Here is a 25,000-nt window from a genome sequence, read left to right as displayed (position 1 = left end):
AATCACACAATGTGTCACATTGCGACACATTGCGAGCTTGCTAGATCTGCAATTTTTAAAAGCTATTGAGAAAAAAAAGAAGCAGATTGGTGCCTTGGTGACCTTTGGAGAAAAGTGCTATAGAAATGCAGTCTATTTACCAATTACCTATCCACAGCCATTAACAACAATGACACAAATCTTGTGTGGAGGTCCCTGGCACCACATATTCTCAGATGGGAGTCTACGACTGTGGACAAATATATTAATCTGGGGATGCTTGATATGAAAAAAAAAAAAGATTGGGAATGTTTAAAAAACAATAGAAAGCAACCCCAATAAGTACCAACACTTTTCTTTTTAAAGACCCAAATTGCTTACTATAAACAGACATGGCAACACAGGTTACACCCAGAGACATCTTTGAGTTTCCTGTTTACCACTTTCCCAGGTGTTCCGCCCAGCCCAGGTGTTTCACCCTACTTCCTGGGAGTGGCCAGGAATAAGGTGAATAGTGATGAATTTAACAGCAGTGTTACTCCCTCACTAAAAACTCACTGTCAACAAATATATTCTGTATCTTTGTGTGTCTTCTTCATCTGCATATTCTCCTGAAAGTCATCACCTTTTTCTTCATCACTTTCCCCTTCATCATCATCTCATAACAATTTTTTGCCACTTGCGTTTTTATTTGTTGGTTTGTTTGTTTATTTTCGTGTGTGTGGGGGGGCACTATGTCATTCTTTTCTGTTGCTGTTGGTAGTCATGGCAGCCAGTTCCCACCTGATGTCATGTGGGAGTTCAGACTGATCCAGACCATGCTGAGTGACTGCTAGCTTGCATAACATCTTCAGGCTAGGATTTAAGTCTAGGATGTACAGGTCACGAGAAGCGATGCTGTTTCCTATTTCTCCTCCATGGATCATAATACAATCTCCCACCATGCAACAGCACATCCCACTCATCCTACATGGGTCTTTCCCCTTGGTCTCAACCTGCTTCCAGGAAAAGGTCTCTGGACTGAATTTCCACAGATCATTTAAGTACTGGTTCCTGTTCGATCCACCAAATACATATAGCTCTCCATTGTAGGCAAAGGCTGAATGACCACGCCGTCGTTCTGGGAGGAGCTGTGCAGAAGGCGTGCTCAGCCAGCAGTTGGTCTCTGTGTCAAACACTCTGATGCTGTTGTAGTAACCGCCCCCATAGCCCCCATAGCTTTCATAGCCCCCACATACAAACATCTTTGTTCCAATGATGGCGGCAGAGTGACGTGAAACACGTGGTGGAGTTCCTCTGGTGTTAATTAAAGACCAGACCATTATGCTGGTGTCCAACTTGTACATGTCATTAGTATAGCCAGTCAGATGGGTGTTTCCTCCATACACATACATGACCTTCTCCAGGATACAGGCTGAGTGGTAGCGCCTTGCTTCTGGAATATTCCCAGAAACATTGGGTTTGAACCAGCTGTGGGTGTCGACATCAAAGGCATAAAGCACATTGCAGGAAGGATAGTATCCTCCCCATATATAGACAGTCTCTTCTACCAGTACAGCTGTGTGGCCCTGGCGCCTGGAGGGAACCTCAATGGGACGTTGTCCTCTTCCATTTGTCACTGGGGGCAACTTCCTCCAACGCAAAGACACTGTGTTGAAGATGTGGACTTCAATCTGATCAAATGCTTGAAGAAGAAGGCGGTTCAGCCACATAACCTGATCTTTGTTGTTGTATCCTCCAAATGAGTACAGCTTGTGTCCGACTACCACAGCAGCATGCCAGGATTCCCTTGGTCCTCCTTTCAGATGTATCGTCCAGTGAATCATTTCACACAACAACAACACCCTGGATCAGTGCAACTAATTTACAGGATCAGTTGTTAAAACAACAGTTTAATTAGTTGGAACAAGTTGTTGAATGACACTGTGTTAATTGGATGATTACTTTTAAAGGACAGTTACATTGGTTGTGACGACAATCTTGTGATGTCATTGCATGATGATGTACTTATGTAGAATATCGAATGGAATATCTGTCCGTCCGTCCGTCTGTCCGTCCGTCCGTCCGTCCGTGCGTCAGTCCGTCCGTCTGTCCGTCCACCCCAAAAACCTGCTGTTGCAGCAATGTGTCCTGTTTACTGTCATGTCTTTGTGACATGACATGAAGTGCTGCTGGGAGAGTTTATTGTTTGTCATTAATTAGCAATAATTTAACCACATGAACCCTAACGTCTCTATTTCTTCTCCAACACTTGCAGTATGACACACACACACACACACACACACACACACACACACACACACACACACACCCGTTTGTTGATGTACTTTCACTAATATATCAAGTATCCAGAAGGACTTGAGCCTCGGATCAATATATGATTGTGTGTGCGCGTGTGCACGTGAGTAGGGATGGGATGATATGAAAATTTCATATCACGATTATTGTGAGAAAATAAATCGCGATTTACGATATTATCACGATAATCAAAATCCATTATCCTGGGACGGAACATTTGCCAAAAAATAGCAGATCTACAAGCTCACAACGCGTCGCAACTGCTATTTTTCGGCAAAGAAATTTGATAGAGAGTGAAAAAAAGACTGTATCAAGTAGGTATCAAGTACGTATATTACTAGTAAGACACCTGAGGGTGGAATGCGACCTCAGGGTGACATGCGACCTCGCCCGCTCCAATTCTTGACTATCTGGCCAACCACAGCGTTTCTCTGACGATTCTAGTTGTTGTCATTCTGGGGGGAGTTTGTTCATGTTTTTGTGAGGGTATCAACCCTAGGAGACACAGGGAGAACATGCAAACTCCACACAGAAAGGCCCTATCGCCAACCCCACCTAGGGTGTGAGCGATAGGGCCTAAACATGGAGATGTGGAGAACACTATATATGGAGATAGTCCAGTCCATCATGTCATATGGGACTACCGTCATAGACAGTAGCCATTGTTAGGCCGGAGTCAATGGCTGTCTGTCTGACTGTCTGTACAGGAAGTGATGTCACATGACATACTTTTTATGCCCATATATGAGTCATTCTGTACCACATCTCCATGTTTAGGCCAAACAGGTTCTCTCCATTTCTCCATGTATAGGTCCAAATTCCCAACGTCGAGCTTGACAAGGAGGATACCGCACATTGTACCTCATCCACCCTTTCTTCTCTCTCCTTTTGGTATCTTTATCCTCCTCCTCCTTTTTTTCTTTTTTATTCTTCTCTTTTTTTCACAGCCGCCCCCATATTTACTTTAGAAAATATATATTAAATTCTAAGAACGTTTCGAGTACCAGTTTGATACAAGAGCAAATAAGCGCTACACTTCTGGAATCCTGTGCGTCGACTTAAAGTCGGATCCAGGCCTAATAACTTTATCTAGCTGCCCCGTTGCCACCTCCTTGTTACATTTTCTTTTCTGAGACACATTGTACCTCATCCACCCTTTCTTCTCTCTCCTTTTGGTATCTTTATCCTCCTCCTCCTTTTTTTTCTTTTTTATTCTTCTCTTTTTTTGTCTTTCTTAGTCTTGCGTATCCTTCTCTTTTGGCTACTGTCTATGACGGTAGTCCCATATGACATGATCGACTGGACTATCTCCATATATAGTGTTATCCACATTTCGTGTAGCCGCCCCGTACAGGAAGTGATGTCACAACTCGCTGACATCACACTGACATCACTCCCGTACAGAAGGAAGGTTACAGAAGGAAGGTTACGGAAGGAAGGAAGGTCACTCAAGCGACACGGTTTTTCAGAGTATATGCGACCTTCGGTCGCAAAAATAAGTACCTTTTACCAATAGAGGGTTTCAGTGGTACCGGATATGCAGCTCAGCAAATAAAAGCTGAATTGATCCCAGTGCATGACGGAGGACAATATAACGATAAATTAAATCTCCACGATACGATTATCGCGAGTGTTTTTTTTATCACGATAAACGATAATATTGCGTAGCGTCACATCCTTACGTGTGAGAGCAGGGACCGTGTCCTGCTACAGAACCGAGGCTCGTTGCCAGGATGAGAGGAGGGTAGTGGCACGGGGATGACAGTTGGCGACCGCCCCAGCAGATTTGTTACCGTTCTACCCCGTTACCTCAAGTCCATCTCCTCTCCTCTGGAAGGACGCTTAAGCCTTTTAGGCCTAGAATTATTGAATGCTTTAACTGTTGAAAAATAGCAGATATACAAGCTCACAGCGCGGCACCGAGTGCCGCGCTGCGAGCTTGTAGATCTGCTATTTTTTGGCGAGCTTGTAGATCTGCTATTTTTTGGCAAGTCTTTGAATATGTCTATTTAAAAGCAAACATTTGTAACTCAAATATTTGCTTCAGGGTGGTCCCTGGAACAACATATTTTGAGATGGGGGTCCGCCGCCAAATACCTATAATTTTGGGGGTCCTTGACATGACAAAGTTTGAGAACAGTTGATTTAGAGGAAGGATTTAGAAGTCGTGGTCAAAGATCGGGTCAAAGATATTCAATGACTTGCGCACATTTTAACAATTTTTAAACAGTAGCAGATATCCGCTATTTTTCAATAGTTAAAACATAAAATAATGGTTAAAGTGGTTAAAATCTAATGCGACTCGGGCATTTTGAGGGTTAAAACGAGCACGCGGCTTCAACTCCAACTTGAGTTACAACTCTACTCTGACCTATTTTTTTTTTCTGTCTCTCTCCATCCAAATACAACTCGCCCAACACTCCATGCTGACACGTGCCACAAAAAATAATAAATAACATAAAATAAGGGGGAGGTGTAGCGATGGCCGCGGTGTGAATGACAAAGTGGTCAAAACGCTAGTCAAGAGATCTCCAAACTAAAAAGCAGTTATAATTTCAAGATATGAGAATTTGAATTGGCCCAGACTAGCATAGAATACAACAGAACTTCAGAAGATACTTTTATAAAATCAAGCATGGATTGGCACACACACATTCAGTGAAGGCAGTTCAGAACTTCAAGGAAACACCCCAAATATCGGTGTGCGCCATGTTTCAAAAATCACTGGGACATGGACTGACAATGATTTTCCATCTTCTGATTCTTTTTGGCTTTAAACCCTGCGGATGCACCCTGGTGGAATTGAACCCACAACCTCTGTGGTGGTGGACAGGGACTTTACCACTGCACCACTCCAGTGCGCTTATTATGCTGTTGGCATTTTCGTCAGCAACCTCTCGTGTGCGCCTCGGCCCTTTTTGTGTGCAATGTATAAGGGCAGGGGTCTTCAACGTTTTCAGGCCAAGAACCCCTTAGCTGAGAGAGAGATGAAGCAGGGACCCCCAGATAACATAATTTATAGTTTCATCGTTTGACAGCACAATCATCAGTGTATTTTGGATTAATGTCAATTTGTGTTTTCAAATATTTAACCACTTGAACTGTCAATACTTAATAAACTTGACGTTTCACTCTGTACTTAGTCTGCTTTTTTTCCCTCTACACCAAACCTCTTTGCCGAAAATAGCCGATCTACAAGCTCACAACGCCTCGCAGCAGAGCTTGTAGATCTGCTATTTCTGGGAAAGTGGTTAATATAAAAAGGGAGAAAAAAAGTTTCTATTACACAAAGATTTGGAGGACCCCCTGTAGTAACTCTGAGGACCCCCTAGGGATCCCCAGATGAGCCAACGAAATGTTGGCTTTGTTGTTGACACGTTTTACAGCGGTGCTCAGAACCGAGGCCAAAAGGTTCATTAATGCCGCCTTTAATTTTATGCGTGGGAGATTGCGATATCTACTCCTGATTTTTATGACCGTCTCCCTCTCTCTCTCGCCAGGAGATCGGCTGTAATTAAGAAATGACAATCAGCGAGGAGGAGAGTAGACCGCTGAGAGCTCATCTCACTCGTCTTCTGTTTTTTATCTGGTCTTGTCTTGTTTTCTTCTCGGTGTTCTTCGGAGATTCTTTTCCCCCACGGTTACTTTCTTTCATCGTGTTTTTCCACCTTCACACGTTTTCTTTGCTTTTTGGATTTCTGGCTCACTCCTCTCTTCTCTGCCTCGCTTTCTGTCCGTCTCTCTTTCTGTGTGTGTGTTTGTTGTGTGTGTGTGTGTGTGTGTGTGTGTGTGTGTGTGTGTGTGTGTGTGTGTGTGTGTGTGTGTGTGTGCGCGCGTGCGTGCGCGTGTCTCTTTCTCTGCTGCTCCACTCTTCAATTCAATTTTAATTTAACTCTTTCTCCCTCCCTGCCTTCCATCTGTGCCTTTCAATCCCTCAACACCTCCACCTCCTCTCTCTCTCTCTCTCTCTCTCTCTCTCTCTCTCTCTCTCTCTCTCTCTCTCTTCCTCTCACTACTCTCTCTCTCTCTCTCTCAATTTCAATTCAATTCAATTGAAAGCAAAGCAAAGCAGAAGTGTACACATTCAATCGATATAATACAATCAAAATAAATTGAAAAGGGTGGAACCGTTTTCATGTATGGAGATTACTCGATGCAGACAGTGCCTGAAAATACAGTATACACCATGATCAGCAATCTTTAAGGTGTTTGTATTCCATTTGATATCCTCCCTCTCTCTCTCTCTCTCTCTCTCTCTCTCTCTCTCTCTCTCTCTCTCCTGTTCCATCACTCAGCTCCCACTCTTCTTTCACCGTACCGTCTCTCTTCTTTCATGTATTACTCTCTGCAGTGGTGTAAAGTAACTTAAGTACATTTACTCAAGTACTGTACTTAACCCTTAACCTACCAGTAAGACTCCCTAATCGGGAGATAAGCGACCGTCAGGTCGCATGCATACACAAACTTTAGAAGGCAATCGTAGCCAATCAGGAGGGAATATGGGGAATGGGACAGATCAATGTTGATGACATGACTTTAGAGATACTGTGTACCGCGTTGCGTGATTTTAGGGCAAAATCTGTAGGAGCAGTGTCCAAAAATGTGTTTTGCAAGATTGTGTGTGCAAAGTTTGGCATGGATAGGGGCAACAGTGGCGGAGATAAGAGTAGGGGCAAAAGTGTGATGTGACGTGACGTGACGTGACGTGACGGACAGACGGGAGGGACAGTCGGTAGAGCTTTTAGTAACTTGCGACCTGACATAAATAAAAGGTTTTTGAAAGAAAGAAAGAAATGTTGTTTTAAGGATCTGTGGTTTCTCAAACATTTTTCATATCAAGGACCCCCAAAATTATATGTATTTGGCCATGGACCCCCAATCTCAAAATCTGTTGTCCCCAGAAGCAAAGATTTGAGTTACAAAGGTTTGCTTAAAAAAAACGAACACTTGTGAGATGGGAAATGATCTGACATGATGAGTACTTTCTACTTGTAAGTACATTTTCATGCTAACACTTTTGTACATTTACTCAAGTAAATGTTTAATTCCGGTCTTTCACTTATAACGAATCACTTCCGCATAGCAGTATTGATACTTTTACTTAAGTAAAGAAATGTAGTACTTTTTCGCCCACTCTCCACTCCGCCTTTCTCTCTCTCATATCTATTTCTCTCTCCCTCCTTTATTTCTCGTGCTCTCTCTCTCTCACTGGGGACAGCCGTGTGTAGATGTGAGAGGATGAGAGAGACAGGCAGCTGAGCTGCGGGGATGAGATGGAGAAGGACGGCCTCTTGATGCATTCTACCGCGTTCCCTCTCTCTCTCCCTCCCTCTCTCCCCCAACTCCTCCCCTCCCCCTTTCCTTCCACCACCACGTCCCTCCTTCTCTTGAGTTATTAATCTGAGATCACCTTTGAGAACTGATCTTGCTCACTGACATGCCAATCTGCAGCAGGTACAGTACACGCTAGGGATGGGACGATATGAAAATTTCATATCACGATTAATGTGACAAAAGAAATCGCGATTTACGATATGTGACCCAGCATAGCAGAGGGGCAGTCATTTCGGAAAGCACAGCTTTAGACCAGCCCTGAAATTACTTTTTTTTCCTAAAATGTGATAAAGCCACAAAAGCATTTCATAAATATCAGGCTACATTTCACTTAAACGCCAGAGCTTAACTCTGCATGTAAATAAGACTTTTTTAAATTAATGTGAAGAGAAACCAACCAACAACCAATATATCATTTTGTAGCTCTGATTCCCAGCTTTCAAAAGAAATTAAAAAATGAAAATGAAAAAAATTTCAATGACTAGCCCTCAGCTGTGTTCAGACACATATTATCGCGATAATCAAAATATCCCAAAACATCCATTATCCTGGGGCGGAACATTTGCCAAAAAATACAAGATCTACAAGCTCAAACTTGTAGATCGGCTATTTTTTGGCAAAGAGATAAGGTAGAGAGTGTGTAAAAAACGACTGTATCAAGTACATAAAGGTTTGTTTTACCAATGGAGGGTTTAATTGGTACCGGATATGCAGCTCGGAAAATAAAAGGTGAATTGATCCCAGTTCATGACGGAAGACGATATCACGATAAATGTAATCTCCTCAATACGATTATCGTTTTTTTATCACGATAAACAATAATATCACGTATCGTCCCATCCCAAGTACACGCATGCATGCGCACATGCGCGCACACACACACACTACACCACACCACACCGCACACATTTTGTGACCGCTTGTGAGCTGGTAGATCTGCTATTTTTTGGCAAATATTCCACCCCAGGATAATGGATTTTGATTATCGCGATAATATTGTAAATTGCGATTTCTTTTGTCACAATATTGGTGATATGAAATGTTCATATCGTGCCATTCCTAATCCCCATAACACTGAGTGTGAACAAATGGAACCAAATGGACCCGTCATTTTTTTATGACCGTGGTAAAAAATATTTTTTTACAAAAATGTCCACTGCAAGCCAACATAGCGATGACCCCTCTACACTAAATATATTCCGCGAAGATATCCGATCTATACAAGCTCATGCCGCATCATACGTGCGTCGCATTGTAAGCATGTAGATCGACATTTCTTTCTTTTCTTTTTTTTGACGAATGTTTGCCTATTACGACATGCCCAGAAAGGGGGCGCTAGGGTTCACGTGGTTGAAGAGGTGGGGAAATGAGTTGGCCCTGGTGATGATATTCTGCACTCCATTTACTCCTTTGTTCCTTTTGTTGTCTTAATCACTGCCTGAATATTCCTCCCGGGATTCAATAAAGTTTCATCTTCTAAAGGGTCATTCCCACCGGGCAAGATAAAAAATATATTTCTCAATTGAAGTTGATGGGAGTGGATGCTCTCTCTCTCTCTCACTCTCTCTCTCTCTCTCTCTCTCTCTCTCTCTCTCTCTCTCTCTCTCTCTCTGTGTGTCTCTCTCTCTCTTTCTCTCTCTCTCTCTCTGATCTCTGATGTCTGCAATGATCTTTGTGATTACTGGACCAAAGATCATGATCGTGCTTATTAATTACCGGCATTAGGCTTGATGATCTTCGAGAAATGAAGAAATTGCACTGCCCACTCAATACGTTCATACCGCATAATCCATTTCTACAGATGTTAGATGCTTTCTGTTTAATCATCAATTTCTTCTTGTTCTTGTTCATCTTTTTCTTTCTATGTTTATTGTAGACTAGATTTAATACCATCTAAAAGAAATTCAAAATATCATCTTCAAAGCATGTTCTGAGCACAAAACGGTCCACTTGGTTCCATTTGTACACTCTCAGAGTTATGGTGGTCCTTGAAATCGAAGCGTTTAAGAACAATTTACAATTTAGGCAATTAGCAGACACTAATCCGGAGCGATTTATAATAAGCAAGGCAATGCATCAAAACATCAATATCAGTACATCAAATGTATAGAAATATCAATCTAGAACAAAATAACGTAGGTAGACCATGCAAGCACCTAATCAGTAAAAAACTTTATATTAAAAAAAAAAAAAAAAAACGCTATTTCATGGGTTGCATTTGTAGTCCTAACTGGCCATGTTGAGGACCAACAAAGGTGTTTCAGTTTGTCTGATCGGCATAGAACTAATGTTCTACGCTAATCAGAACACCTCTGTTGGTCTTCAACATGGCTGGTGTAAGACTACAAATGCAACCCACGAATCTAGCTTTCATGTATGGTCATTGAGGGTAGGCGAGTGCTACGATAAGTGCTATGGGCCTAGCTGCATGAGTCTGAAGAGGTGAGTCTGGTCACGGCGGAAGCTAGGGAGTGAGTCTGTAGTTCTAAGTGAACCACTGTGCTACACTAAACGGAACAGAGCCTTAATCAGTATCATTGGTAACGCCTGTGAAGGAAGTAAGGACGGGGCCCAATTTCTTTCCAAAAATGGCTGCTGCGCTTAGAGCCTATTGATAGGCCAGGCGAGAGCCACTCCCAGCCAATCACGTGGCACTAGCCAAACATGAAAATCAATCAAAATTGGAGTATAAATCATTCACAAACGAAAGCTCCATTCACAAACCATACCTGGGGAATCCAGAGATGTGAGCTGTTATACAGACTACCCTACCCTATTCCACCATGTCTTCCCTTTTGCTGTTTTCTCCTTTGCTTCTAGGCTCTTTCTCTATAATCATCTCTTCGTATTTCTGTTTTTACTTTTCAGAGGTTTTCTCCTGCTACTTCCGTTAAGCTCTCTCTCTCTCTCTCTCTCTCTCTCTCTCTCTCTCTCTCTCTCTCTCTCTCTCTCTCTCTCTCTCTCTCTCTCTCTCCAGTGAGTGTTGTACTGGACAAAGAAATAAATCATCATCATGCAAATGCTGGAAAGGTGGATTGTGAAAAAAGACATGTATAGGGTGAATCCTTTGGGGTTGACGCGCACACACACACACGCGCACACACACGCACTTGTTGCCTTATAATTGTACAGACAGTGTATCGTATGTAAACTGTTATTTTTACAGTGTTTTTGTGATGTTAACAGAGTTGTGTATTGCTGTGTGTGTGTGTGTGTGTCCAACAGGGTCAGGCTACCCGTGGGTTTTGGAAGCCCCGCCCCGGCACTATTTTACGGGTAAAGAAAATAAAACCCCAAAAAATAAACCAAAATAATAAACACCACCATAAGCCCCACCCAGGCTACCACTAATAACATGCATTAATATCCCAGCGGGCATTAATCTTTAATAAGCGCTCATTAAGTGTTGCTTCATCAAACGCTCCGAAAGGTCGTTCTGCCTCCCTCAGACATTAATAACTGCATCATGAAGTAATCTGTGTGTGTGTGTGTGTGTGTGTGTGTGTGTGTGTGTGTGTGTGTGTGTGTGTGTGTGTGTGTGTGTGTGTGTGTGTGTGTGTGTGTGTGTGTGTGTGTGTGTGTGTGTGTGTGTGTGTGTGTGTGTGTGTGTGTGTGTGTGTGTGCCTGTGCGCTGCTTTGCAAGTTGCAGGCTCATCTGACTTTAAAGTGCCCACTGCCCATGGACTTTTCTCTTTCTTTACACCTCTGGCGCACACACACATAACACACATGCACGTACGCAAGCACGCACGCACGCGCGCGCACACACACACACACGCACACACATACACAAACGTGTGCATAAATGCACAACTACCGCTCCTCTTGTCCCACTCATTAATCAACAACCAAGATGAAAAACAATCATATGTGAATTCCCATGGCATGTGTGTTTCCACATGCAGGGAGTATAGCTCTCCCTGCCTGGCCTCGTTTCAGTTACATCAAGCCTCAGGAACAATGACAAGTAATAAAGACTAGCCAATGGCTTAGTTTATTGGTGTGTGTGTGTGTGTGTGTGTGTGTGTGTGTGTGTGTGTGTGTGTGTGTGTGTGTGTGTGTGTGTGTGTGTGTGTGTGTGTGTGTGTGTGTGTGTGTGTGTGTGTGTGTGTGTGTGTGTGTGTGTGTGTGCGCGCGCACACACCAGGGGAGATGAATGGGTCTGATTAGGCATTGCAAGCTGCACAGAACCTAGATGATCAATGTCTCCTTCTTACTGCTAGGGGAAAAACACTGATGAATGATCCGCATGCACGCTCACGCGCACACACACACACACACACACACACACACACACACACACGCACGCACGCACGCACGCACGCACGCACGCACGCGCGCGCACGCACACACACAGAGGCATCCGTTAATGAAAACATGAATAAGTGTGTGTTTTGTTGTAACCTACAGCGCTCTGAGTTGCCAACACTGCAGTGTGATGTGGGGGGAGCTTCGGTAAACCACACTGCATAGTGATGTGGGGTGAGATTCATTAAATCACACTTTAATAACCGCTCTTGAGTTGCTGTTCCGTACGGGTGCTGTTTGTGTACCAAGCACCAACATAGTCATAAACAGTAGTAGAAATCCCCTCTTCTCTGTTTAGCCTAAATCCATGAGCTCAATTAAAAAAAATAAAGCTCAACTTGGATCGACAAGCTCACGAATACCGATCAGCTATTTTCAACGAAGATATTCAATGTAGAGCGAAAACAGAGAAGTCACTTCTAATAGAGAGCCCTGAGGGTCACGCTCAACAGTTTAACGCGTCACAAGAGCTTGTGACATAAATGCTTTATACTGCAAAAAGTTATGTCTGATGTAGCAACTATGACAGAAGTAATACAAATGGATGCGATGATTTGGGAGAGTGTCTGTGTGTGTGTGCGTGCGCATGTGTGTGCGTGTGTTTATGAGTGAGAGTGCAGGGATTGCATTTGGGGATAAAAGTGTGTACGTGCGATGTGTGTGAGTGTAAGAAACGTACTTCGGTGTGTGTGTGTGTGTGTGTGTGTGTGTGTGTGTGTGTGTGTGTGCGTGCGCGCGTGCTCTCTAGCGAGCATCAGAGTATAACAGTGTCTGCAGAGGACTGCGGAATGGAAGCGCTGACTCAACACCAACAGAGATGGAGGTTATGGTGGGTGTGTGTGGGGGGGTGGTGGGGGGGGGGGGCTAAGAGAAAAAGCAGAGCGGAAATGGAAAGATGATTGGAGAAAAGTGGAGGGGGAGGGGGGGGGGGGGGCAGGTCAAGGGGAGGAACGTGGATACAACTTGGGTCCAGAGAGAAGAGGTGCAATTTCCATTTTACTTTCCTTTTACTTCTGCTCCACTACTGCTCTGATCCAAATATTGCACTTTTACTCCACTATTTGAAAACTTTAGTTGCTAGTTACTTTGCAGATATACATTATAATATTATAAAACATATATTAACCACCTGTGTGTGAGAGAGAAGTAAAATTGGCAATAGCCTGAATGCATCTGGGGGCACGGTGGTGTTAGTTGGTAGCGCTGTCGCCTCATGGGTTCGATTCCCACCGGGGGACGCTGTGGGCGCTGGGGGCATACTCCCTCTCCCCGTTATCAGCGCCCACAACCTAGGTTGGGTTGGCAAAAGGGCTTTTCTGTGTGAAGTTTGCATATTTCTCCCCGTGTCTCCTAGGGTAGATACCCTCACAAAAACATGCAGTAATCCTGGTCTCTATAATGCCTCCCCCTGGCCAGCCGGGGCGCCTGATGGAGGGGAAAGGAACTGGTTGGAATAACGCGTTCCTTCCACGCGCTACGTCCAAACCAGGGAAATCCCCCCCTGTCAGGTGAAAAGAAGCAACTTGGACTACTCATGCACTGAAGGAAGCATGAGGTCAGTCCGTTGTCTCCCCAGGCGCGGCAGAGGAGAGCAGAAACCAGGATTAGAGGTTAGGTAATTGGCACTGGGTGAAAGAATGGGTTACAAAATCGTGGGATAAAAATTAAAGAAAAAAATAGTCTGAATGCATCCCCCACAACGATGGGGAAAAATGAATGAGGGGAGATGGGATTAGAATACAAGAGAAGGAAGCAGAGCAGAAGTCCCCTCCGCGTTTTAGTTCATCAGCTCTTCATCCAGGAAATAAAACCCTCCTACCTCTCCCCTGTGTCTACACACGCACGCACGCACGCACGCACGCACGCACGCACACACGCACGCACGCACGCACGCACGCACACACACACACACACACACACCACAAGCCCATTAATCACATGCCTGCGTTCATGCGATCGACCATTATTGTGATCAATGCCACCATCTGTCTTGTGTGTGTGTGTGGGCGTGCATGTGTGAGTGCCTCTCCACAACATGGGGGTCATGCCACTAGAGAAATCAAAGCATGACTTCATCATTCCCATTGTTTTTTCCCCTGCTTTTATTGTTTTAGTCGCTCATCCACAGCGCAGCATTTCATCAAGCAGGCAGGTGTGTTTTATTGTTGCTTATCGCCCAGGGAGACGCCTGACCGTTTTTCTTTTTTTCTTGCTTTTCTGAAAAGCAAAAAACGCACGAAGACCCGCCCTCGCTGCAGTGGCAGCAAATAGCAGTCGTTTCTGGTTTATTTATTTTTTCTTCGAGACCGGAAGTTAAAATATGGACACATTTGAATTTGCCGAAAAAGTGGCTTCCAAGTGGGTCTATACTCTATAGTAACCACGGGGTGCTGCCTTCATCCATAATGTTTTACATTCTGTGCTCTATAATGTTCCCTTCCATTTTGATTAAAAAAAAAAAGAATTTGAAAATTTAAAATATATATAGGGTTAGGGTTAGGGGGGGTTGCGTGCGTGCGTGCGTGTGTGTGTGCGCGTGTGTTGCCCTACTGTAAAAACGGTCTCTCTTAGAAAACTAGAACACAATGAAAGATAATTGTGTCACTTTACTTCTACTCTACTGGCTGTAGATGTGTAGTTCAAAGATAGTCATTCTGTAAGCTAACATTTAGTTACAACACAAAAAGCCAGAACTCTATTTTGGTAATGTAATGTATGTAATAAGTTATAATATATAACGGCACACATCATAATATGACATCAGCTTGCGTCTCTCACATAGTTTAGTTCATATATTACAATAAATCTGCTTGATATATTAATTTTACTGCCAAAGAGGGAGCAGGGTAAATTATGTCTTCAGAGTGCTTATCTTACTCCCCCAACTCTTGCCAGGAACATTAAGCACACATTAAACACACCGCAATCAACGCGCGAGACAAAGTGTGTGTGTGTGTGTGTGTGTGTGTGTGTGTGTGTGTGTGTGTGTGTGTGTGTGTGTGTGTGTGTGTGTGTGTGTGTGTGTGTGTGTGTGTGTGTGTGTGTGTGTGTGTGTGTGTGTGTGTGTGTGTGTGTGTGAGTGCACGTGTAAACCCATTACAGCTCATTAAGTAGACATTCTACTGTAGTCACAAGCCATGTGTCACGACCACCGTTATTTGTCTCTATGGGGCAGAGAGAGAGAGAGAGAGAAGGGACGTGCAGAGAATGTTAGAGAGGCAAGGCCTTTTGGTGAAAATATAAAAAATAGCAGACCTCCAAGCGTTGACCTCGATGCGAGGCGTTGTGAGCTTGGAGGTCGGCTATTTTTGGGTACTTGATACCACACTGAACTAAGCATAATCTAGTCAATACCGGAGATGTGGCGTATGTATGGCATGGATTTCTACACAGAGAGGGCAATTCTTTCAACATAAGATGCTGCATTCAAGTTCAGGACAGTTTGGAAAAGGCAATTCTCTTGAATGCTGCCTTCAGGTATGGCATGGTTTCTTTCGCCATAGTAAAAACTGCATTCATGGTTTGGACAGGGCATTTTTTACAGACAGATAAAAGGGAAGGGGCTCATGCCCCCTTTGATGTCTACGTGTGCACGTGCCTGAGAGAGAGAGAGAGAGAGAGATGGATTGGGTGAACACTGTGATGGAGTGTGAGAACATGCTTCTTCTTCGCCCCGCTCGCCCTGAGACGGGCCGCTGCGGAGCATTTACATAACCATCAACACATTTACATTCTATTAGCATAAATAACACATCGACAAAACAGAGAGGGATCTGAGGGCAGACTTGAAGGACGGACGGATCGGCGGGCGGACAGAGAGGCTGGGGGCGGGGAGAGCGGAGAGGAATTATTGCAATTTGCCCCTCACACTAGGGATGGTACGATATGAAACTTTCATATCACGATTATTGTGACAAAAGAAATCGCGATTTACGATATTATCGCCATAATCAAAATCCATTATCCTGGGCGAAACATTTGCCAAAAAATAGCCGATCTACAAGCTCACAACGCGTCGCGGCACGTTGTGAGCTTGTAGATCGGCTATTTTTTGGCAAAGACATTTGATAGAGAGTGAAAACAAGACTGTATCAAGTACATATATTACCAGTAAGACTCCCTAATCGGGAGATAAGCGACCGTAGGTCACATGTACACACAAAGAGGGCTGTAACTGCCATTGGTTCCTAGTTGTGTGGGCAATGTGTAGACATACTGTGTACCGATGTGCGTGATTTTAGGGGAAAATCTGTAGGAGCAGTGTCCAAAAATGTGTTTTGCAAGAATCGGCCTCATGGTGCCGCTAGAAGAGGGCCATGTGAGAAATGAGGGGTGGGGTCTCCGCGTTGCCTTGGCGGACGAATAGGTACCGGCCCCGGCTCTCCCGGACGCTCCTAGCCCGAGTTACGGCATTTTATGTGAGCTGCAGTGGAGGGGGTCCTCCACTGGGGGCGCCACCACTTTGGCATCCGTTCTGGAGCACCAGGAGTCGGTGGTCCCCGGGAATTCCCCGTGAGCAGCCATGTTGGAGTGGTCATTTGGTCATTTTTGCACATTTGGTCTTTTTTTACATCTGGGGGTCCCCCAGGGACCTGGGGGTCCCTGGAGCTCCGGGGGTCCTTGGAGGTTGTAGTTTGGCAGCCAAGGAGCGTGTGTGCAAAATTTGGCATGGATCGGGGCAACGGTTGCGGAGATATGAGCAGGGCAATAGTGTGACGTGTGAGGTGTGACAGACAGACGGACAGACTGACTGACTGACGGACTGACTGACTGACGGACTGACTCACAGTTTGTGCAGGTTTTGATAGTAAGTGCGACCTACGGTCGCAATAAGTACCTTTTACCAATTATAGAAGGTTTAAGTGGTACCGGATATGCAGCTCGGCAAATAAAAAGTGAATTGATCCCAGTGCATGACGGAGGACGATATCACGATAAATAAAATCTCCGCAATACGATTATCGTGAGTGTTTTTTTATCACAATATATGATAATATCGCTTATCGTCCCACCCCTACCCCCCACACTCCCCACCGGTCTGTCTATAGATCTTGTGCATCCCACTCCTGTAGATCTCTCCCTCCTATACCAAGTTTCTGTAAGGGATGGGAAAGAGCTGAGTGGTCTGATTTTTACCTACCATCCATTTTAATTAATATGCTGTATCTTTAATACATAATTAATATAGCCAGGCATTGAAAAGTCCCTCTGCATGCATGGAGCCACTTAACGGATGTACGCAGAGAGGTGCACACTCATGTGCGCGCGCACACACACACACACACACACACACACACACACACACACACACACACACACACACACACACACACACACACACTCTCTCTCAGACACTTAGTGCCAAGCCACAGAACTCGATGCTTTCTGTAACCACGGCAACCCTAAATTACTCTCAGCTGGTACGTGGGCATAATGCCTCTCGCCAGAAAGAGAGCGATGGATGGAGGCTCAGAGATGGAGGCAGAGAGATGGAGGCATAGAGGTGGAGGGAGAGATGGAGATGGAGAGACGGAGGGCAGGGGAGGGAAATATGCGAGGAGGAGAAAGGTGATGATTAAGAGTGCGAAGGCAGCAGGACAGGTGCACTGGGAGACATGATGGAAAGGTGGGTGGGGGGGTCGGGTCGGAGGGCAGAAGATAAGCGCAGAAAAAGAGAGGGCGAAGTCCCAGGTCGCAAGTCATCATCAGTAGAACGAGGGGGAAGGAGTAGAGTAATGGATGGAGAGATTTAGAGAGAGGGATTGGAGAGAAGGATTTGTGGAGGGAGGGAGGGATGGAGAGAGAACAAGAGGCACAGAGGAGTAGAAATGGAGAGATTGGTGGAGTGAGTGAGGGAGGAAGAGAGGATGGAGAGAGGGATAGGAGAGGGAGGGATAGAAGGAGTGCGGTGCCGCGGCACTTTGCAAGAGTGAGTCAGAAAGCAACAGCAGCAAATGGGAAGGAGCATGCTGCTTATTGCACGCCATAAAGAATAAAATTACATTGCGCCTGAGTGTGTGTGTGTGCACGCGTGTGCACACGCTGCGGGAAAAGCTATTAAGTCCTACCAGCAGAGACGGAGCTAAGTAAATTACAGCTCCGAAGACGAGAGTAGAGCTATTATACAAAGACAAGAAACTGTGCGAAACAGCAGTGGAATCCTTAGTGTGCGTCGTAGAGGTAACGGTAAGCAAATGTCGTTAATGTGTCACACAGCCAATGATTAACTACACGCACATGGAGAGATGTGCAGAACATGATGTTTAAAGATAGAACCCACACACTGAGCTACCTGCGGGTTGAGTCGGGGATAATGAACAGCGAACAGGACGTTTTTTTGAGAAATGAAGGAATAACAATGCAGGGGTTTATTTAAGCATAATTACACGAGAGGGAGTAAGTAGTAGCCCGGGGAATCAACAGGTATGTAGCAGGGACTTACCCCCAATCCAACTTTTGATGCTGAGTGCCAAGCAGGAGGGAAATGGGTCCCGTTTTGTTATAGTCTTTGGTTTGACCTGGCCGGGGAATAGGCATTGTGCACAGCAGCTATATTGGGCTTCCTTCCTTCACAGGTGTTACCAATGACATTAACAAAGGCTCCGTTCCATTCTGGTCAAACAGTCAGTGTGCTGATATTGTGGCATGTTTGCTCACTTGAAACTCTCTGCTACACCAGTGTGTCACAAAGTGTCCTTGAGGGGGTTCCAAATGTCTCCTTATGGGTCTGTAACTCTGAGAGTGGACAAATAGAGTGCCAAATGGACCCCTAAGGGTCCGTTTGGTTCCGTAAACGGAAGTTACGTCATGCGTTGCAATCTTCCGGTGAAATTCTCACGGCGGAAGTTGAGCGCTTTCTGCCTTATATTGTCACCAGGCTTTTCTCTTTACAGATGAGTAAGCCTGGCTACGCGAGGCTACCTATTAACCATATTCACACAGTGCCATCTTGTCATTAAATCAATGAAATGCCGCCCTAGTTGCCACCATAGAGTTATAATAAGTATAGAGAGGGCACCAGATATCCCCGCCCGTCCACTTGCATTGAGTTGCTCACCCAGCGCATGAAGCATACTTCCGTGTTGTGAATGTTATGGCGGAGCCTATTTTGGGGCCTAAGTGACGCGTTTTGCGCCATAGAGTTTGTTCACGGACGTGCTGGGGCTCCAAGTCATGAACGAGCACTTCCGCGCTGAACGCGCGGTCAATACAAAGAAACCTAGATGCGCGTTCATGTTTCTGGCCTCACCTGCTGTACCTAAAAAACGTGTCCATGACGCTTCAGCCCTCCCCCTATAGGTTCTGGGGGCTTGGTTGCCAGCCTATGTAGTTCAGTGCAAATTTCAAACATGGCCGCCAGGTGAATATGGTCTATTGAACCCCGACCTTCCAATCTCAGGGTGGATGCTCTAGGCCACATAAAGCCACTGAGTTGGTTAGACTTGAGGGTGTGCCTCACCATCGTTATTGGCACAGCCGTGGTGCAGCCAGGTAATGAGGCGCGGCCAAGCTCCGCAAGCATCACTGCTCTGCCAATAACAACGGTAAAGCACACCCTCGAGTATAATATTGGTATTATACAACCATTACCATCAAAATAAAACACGTAAAGAAAATGATTCACTCTCAAAATAACAGCCTTTTTTACGAGCTCTTAATGTCTCTCTCTTGTCCCGAGAATACACAGGGTCTGACAGAGACGATAACTAGTGCTGTTTACTCAGCCAAGTCTAGACCCATTGAGAATGGCTGTGTGCCAGACAACCTTTCCCTAACCCAATCAATACCACACACACAGAAGCAAAACTTCACTGTTGGCTCAATACCAAGTGTTAAAAAATACATAAAACACTTGTTAAAGAAAGAAATATATAACAAGACATATCGCGGCATATTGATTGGAAGCCTGCATATCACATCATTGCATGCCATATATCGTCACTGTCGGATGGAAGCCTTGTATCTCCAAAACAATGTGTGTGCTTGTAGATCTGCTGTTTTCACTAGTTTGGTGCGACAGTCTTGTATGATGAAGCAGGGCTTTACTTATGTGGAAAAAACATAAACATTTGAAACTTGGAGATACAAGGTTTCTGCCCGACAGTGACGATATACATCATTGCATGTCACACAAACGTCATTGCATGTCACACATACATCATGGCATGCCACACACACATACATCATGCCATGCCATATATATATACAGTACAATGTGTCAGACAGACGCTTACGGGTGTGTGGGCACCAGAAGGGGCTTCGGGAACACAGGCGGCCTGTGGGCGAAAACGCAACGCATGCAGACGCGTACACTTAATTACACACCGACACTCAGTGACACAAACTTATATTACAACCTAAATATACCCATGTCGGAAATCTGTTTCAAATGCATATAGCTCGCCATGTGAATGCGCGAGCACAGTTATGTCTTTTTGTGTGTGTGTGTGTATGTGTGTGTGTGTGTGTGTGTGTGTGTGCGTGTGCGTGTGTATCACAGCTTGCGTGAGCATGTATGTGTGAGACAGAATGTAAAGGTGTTGATTGGTAAATGCGGTCTCATCCAACTCAATAGTTAACCATGTCTGACGTATATCTCACTACACCTAATGTTATCTTTTGCGTGATAAAACAAGCTGTCCGCCCGTAGGCAGCTTTTATTGGTACATTTTAATCTACTGTATAAAGCAATCATTAGTCGGCTCCCTTTTTACTGTGGTTCTACGTCACTAATACCTTACTTCATCTTTTTTTAGGAGTAAGAACACCTGCTAGTTCTCTTCTCCTTCTGCCTGGAATGAACAAAAAAAAAGAAACTCTCAAACTGCAAATGTGTGCAAAAGACTTCAACTTTTGCAGACGGATAGCTCAGGTTTTTGACTATCTTCTTAGCTGCTTCTCCTGCCGTTACTGCACTTGCACGATGTACAGTAGCTTGCATAGCCTATGAGTCTTTGTTTAACGGCTGACATTTTGGCCATGTCTTATATAAAAAAAAATTAAAAAAAAGTTAGATAGATCTCTGATCTCTGGTGACTACCTGTACCTGGTAAACTATAGGTCAAATAAATATTCGGCAAAGGAGTGTAGCTTTAAGAAATTATGACATACGTGGAAGATCTCAATGATGGATGCTGGTTCAAGAAGCACCTTCCTTGTGAACTTGAACAGAGGTATCCACTGATTCCACTCACACTAAATATCCTCCGTTATTTTCTGATGTTTTGACGTTTTGAGCACACAGTCTTCCTCAGACTTCTTTTGAAGTCATTTGAAAGCCTGAGAAAGAGCCGTGCACTCAGAACGTCACAGCATCAGAACGTAGAAATGCTTTTTTAATGGGAGTTATGTGTGTGTATGTGTGTGTGCAAGAACCATCAACAAACAACATATTAAGGATATGAGGACTCCGACAGCTGGTGTCGGAGACAGGCATGTCATTCCAGGGCCATTAGTTGGGTTCAGTCAAAAAGTCTTGTTGCCACCCAAACGTTTGTTTTGCAACATATCACCCGAAAAGAAATGACACCTTTAATCAATCGGATGGATTTCCATCAGCCGTGGTAAAGTGAATATTCAAATCGGGAGAACAAATCTGCTTGATGCATGATCTTGGCAGTGTTGCAACGGTATTGCAGGAATGGATTGCTGTTGGTTGAATGATCGCCATTATTGCTTTGTGTAACATTGCTTAGATAGATGTACTCAATAAATACTGTAATCATAATCAATATACTACGGTCACAGTTTGCATAAACCTTCTTACGTATCAGTGGCTATGGAATTGCTCTGCTGGTGTGAGGTAGCAAGCTCGTGTTTTGATACCTTTTCTACCAGATAGATCAGTGGTTCTCAACCAGTGGTCCGGGGACCACCAGTGGTCCTTGAAGAGATTCCATGTGGGCCCCAACCAAATGGAACCGTAAGGGTCCATTTGGTTTCATTTTACGCTCTCAAGAGTTAAAGATCTGTAAGGGTCCATTTGGTTACCAACTCTCCCTCATTTATCATATCGTTTAACTCGAGAGTTGAATTATTGTTGAATTCTGCATTTATAAAAGGTCTACACAATTAGGGAATGTAGAAGAATTGTTATTTTGATCAATGTTTCCCCGTTATCGTTTCTATGATGTTACCACATCAACCAATTTTGGGAAAAATCTTATCCTACGATAACAAAATAGTTAAGTTTTGGGTCTGAGAAGCTAAATCTCATCAAAATGTGGCCCGTGGCTCAAATGCCCAAAAAATAATAGACCTTAGACCGTGATATGAAAACAGTTGAAAACCACAGAGATAGATGAAGGCCTCCGTCTGAATTCAAACAATATTTTGGACTATATAATTTAGATATTTTGGACTGTGCTTTTATCTGCTGTGGAGTTTGTTTTGATATTGGCTTCTGGTGTCGATTTTTGCAGAAACTTGAAAACTAGAAAGTAGAAGAAGGGAGAAATGAAGGGGAAGAGAAGTTTGGAGCATGCCGAAGGAGCAAGGGAACTGTTATTTATTCATTCAGATGTTGTTCAGAAGTTATTTGTTTAGCTTGTTTCAAGGCTATTTAAACTGCTTAACAAGCGTTACACTTGGAAAGAGGTATGAAATATATTATTAAAAATGACTTTTGAATACAATTAAAACGTTTTGTAAACAGTGAAGGGAATAGAAAATACGCAAAATTAAAAACAATAAAGTTACAGTGTAGCTCAAGAATGTTTTAGTGTCATCTATTTCAAGGGAATGGTCCAGAACATAACGAACACCGCTATCTCTCACACCACTCTGCCTAATATGAAATTGCACTTTAAAGGAGTTATTCAATTAAACTTTAAAAAAAGACTTGAGGGCTTCAGTCAGCGACACGCAGCCTGAAGTGCACGACGGAATACATCATCTTCCACCTCTTTCTCTCCATGTCCATTCAGAACGGGTACACACTATTGTGTACAGGTATTATTATTTTATGCTTTGACTACTGAAAAATAGCAGATATACAACTCACAGCGCGGCACCGAGTGCCGCGCTGCGAGCTTGTAGATCTGCTATTTTTTAAAAATCGTGAAAATTAGAATTTTGGAATCCTTCTAAGGTTTATTTGAAAAACCTATGTTTCTATGTCAGCAATCGTCAAAGAAAAGGTCCTTTTCACTTAGCTGGAGCTCAGTTAGTCTGTTCTTGAGAGACTACTATGTCAGTGGTGCTCAAACCCTTTCATGTGAAGGACCCCCGACATGATATGTATTTGGCCACGGACCCCCATCTAAAAATATTGTATCCGGGACCCCCCAGAAGCAAATATTTGTGTTACAAATGTTCGCTTTAAAAATACATATATTCAAAGATGTGCACACATTTTCACGACTTTTTCAAAAATAGCAGATCTACAAGCTGTATATCTGCTATTGTTCACTGGTTAAAGCATTCAATAATTTTAGGCCTAAATGGGTTAAAAGAACAGAGCAGACTTTTGAGAGGGGATCTGCTGATAATGAAATGAGATGGGACGGACGGGGAACGGGGAGTTCTGAAAAGATTGAATTGGACAAATTGAATGTTCCAACAGGCTCATTAGCGGTGAGGATTACGTCCAAGAGGTAGATGAAGGTAGTTCCACCATGGCTTGGCATTAATTTGTTTTCTACTGGTAATGAGTTTTAATTGACGTGTCTGAGTGCGTGTGTGCGTGTAAGGGGGGAGTCTTGGCCAAGACGGCAACATGAAACAAAAACATGAATGGTTTCATAAAGAAGAGACTTGGGGGGAGTCTTGGCCAAGACAGCAATATGAAACAAAAACATGAATGGTTTCATAAAGAAGAGAATTGAAAACAAACAGCAAAGGAGAGTACATGGATTTTTTTCCCCTCAGTCTTCAGTAACAGGACATTCTGTGACAAGCAGTCCTTATTCCTTGTTTTAATATAGTTTAAGATAACTTTACCTCACAAGATGACTAAATGACTATGCAAAAAACATTAACTTTCACCGACAATGAGGGTTTGAAGAATGCCATGCATAAATAGGCCTGTGAGATCGTAAGTTGAAGATACTGACATGTTTTGGAGTCAGCGAAAAGACCCGTGCGTGCTGCGTGTGTGCGTGCGACCCTGCGTGCGTGCGTGCACACTACGTCTTCATTTAGTTCTAAATGTACCAACAAAAAAGTATCGCTGTAGTCCCCTGGCCTTCAACCCTGTGCTTGTAATTTGCTACACTTGTGCTGCTTTGTTTATGTTGAGTGTATTTGTATTGTATTATACTGTACCTCTAGCCTAGTGGTTCTCAAAGCTGATTCCCGGGACTCTCTGGGTTCCTTTAGTTGGGTCTAAATTGACCCATACAAGTTTGTAACTCTGACAGTGTAACCAAATGGACCCTGACAGGTCCATTTTGTTCCATTTGTACACTGTCCAAGTTAATAGGAAACCTTGACATTTAAAAGGTTGAGAACCATTACGTCTAGCCCCATTGCATTGTGGGTATATATGTCCTAACATTATAATACTTCCCTGTGGCAGCTGGTTGTGACATTGTGTTTCTATTCTTTTTTTTTTTCGTAGTCCTTCATACATTTCACCTAACATAATGTGCATTTATGTCGCCCTAACCTGACGCCAGGCCCCACCGGGTGCGGTTATGGTTAGCACTGGCGGCTACAAGGGAAAAGGTCATATTTCAGAAGTGTGCTTAAAAGGTTCCATTAGAGGACTGACTCGGTCCCCACCTGGGGTTTTGTGCGTTCCGCTTTCTTTCTAAATCACTGTAATTGGTTGTGTCGCCCAGAGAGTGCTGATTTTGTTCTGGGTATTGCCTGTAGACTGATGTCCTTGTCTGTCCGTATAGCTGGGCAAATGCTTGGAATAGTTATGAGAAAGTACTGCAGGGGAGCAAATCACACTTCTGTGAGACCATTTTAGACCTTCGGAAGGAGGTCGCATCCTTTCGCTGTCATTTGCAGCTGAATGGTACTGTAGCGTTCCTACATAACGCGCGGGCGTACCATTAAAGTAAAAATGTACCTTTACTTCCTTTAAATCATTATTTCCCTGCGTCACGTCTAACTCTGAGAGTGTACAAATATG

The 25,000-nt window shown here is 43.9% G+C and overlaps 1 protein-coding gene across 1 annotated transcript in view; it reads left to right on the top strand.

Annotated features, from left to right (window-relative positions):
• LOC308290470 (chloride channel protein 2-like) overlaps positions 1-25,000 on the top strand; it is a gene marked incomplete at its 3' end in the record, with an annotated part of 240,980 nt that overhangs the window by 110,854 nt on the left and 105,126 nt on the right. The gene's annotated exons all lie outside the window — the stretch shown is intronic.

This window comes from Nannobrachium achirus (genome assembly GCF_963921795.1).
Source record: "Nannobrachium achirus genome assembly, chromosome: 8".
Taxonomy (NCBI): Eukaryota; Metazoa; Chordata; class Actinopteri; order Myctophiformes; family Myctophidae; genus Nannobrachium; species Nannobrachium achirus.
This window is presented reverse-complemented; position numbering and strand designations above follow the sequence as displayed.